Raw genomic sequence first — 847 nt, 5'->3', positions numbered from 1 at the left:
TCTGAATTAATAGTTAAGTTATTCACAAAGAATGAATTTCACAAAAAGCTCCTGAATTCAAAACTTATTACTATAATCATCAATAAAATAATTTTTACCATGTTATCCTAATGTCCTTTGTAACTGCACTGCTATCTATCTCTCCTAATCTAATGTCAGCAAAGCACTTTTTCATGCAAAGTTGTTCATTCACTTATGTATTTTTCTATATAGAACACAATACACAGGTCGTTTGACTCAAAACATTATTACTCTTACAACTGAAAGTTGATGTAACTTAAAATACATTACAGTTTTGTTTGATACGATAGCTTGGCTCAAAGGTAGATTTAACATCATGAATTTGAATAATTTTTCCAATTCATGGGCTTTTCAAATAGGTAGTATAAGGCAAAGTTAATGTAAATTTGATATTTTCAATGTAAATAGTACCTTAATCAACACATGAGCTAACAAAGAGATCCCAAGGTTAAAGCTCAGCCATCCCTAAGTTAAAGATGCTGCTGACTGGGAGATAAGCAACCAGTCAGTAGATCCTACTGGCTACATAGCTACACTGGGGTCAACTATCATGGTCAAAATGACCCCACATCTGAGAGTGTGGAGCGTGTTCAACAGCAAACCCACATTCCGGCATTCTAACCATTAAGCCATACCTGGCCCTTTTAATTTGGAAACAATAGTGTTGCTTATGCTTGAAGTCAGTTTATTTCTATGATCAGTGTGTTCCTATTTAGCTCCATAAGTAAACAAGGGAATCAAGGACATTAAGAAGTCACTCGCACACTATGTTTTAAACACTGTGGTTGCAATTTTTATATATATATATATATATATATATAGTATA

This window comes from Limulus polyphemus, unplaced genomic scaffold (assembly GCF_000517525.1).
Source record: "Limulus polyphemus unplaced genomic scaffold, Limulus_polyphemus-2.1.2 Scaffold4849, whole genome shotgun sequence".
Classification (NCBI taxonomy): domain Eukaryota; kingdom Metazoa; phylum Arthropoda; class Merostomata; order Xiphosura; family Limulidae; genus Limulus; species Limulus polyphemus.
Note: the sequence above shows the minus strand (reverse complement) of the source record.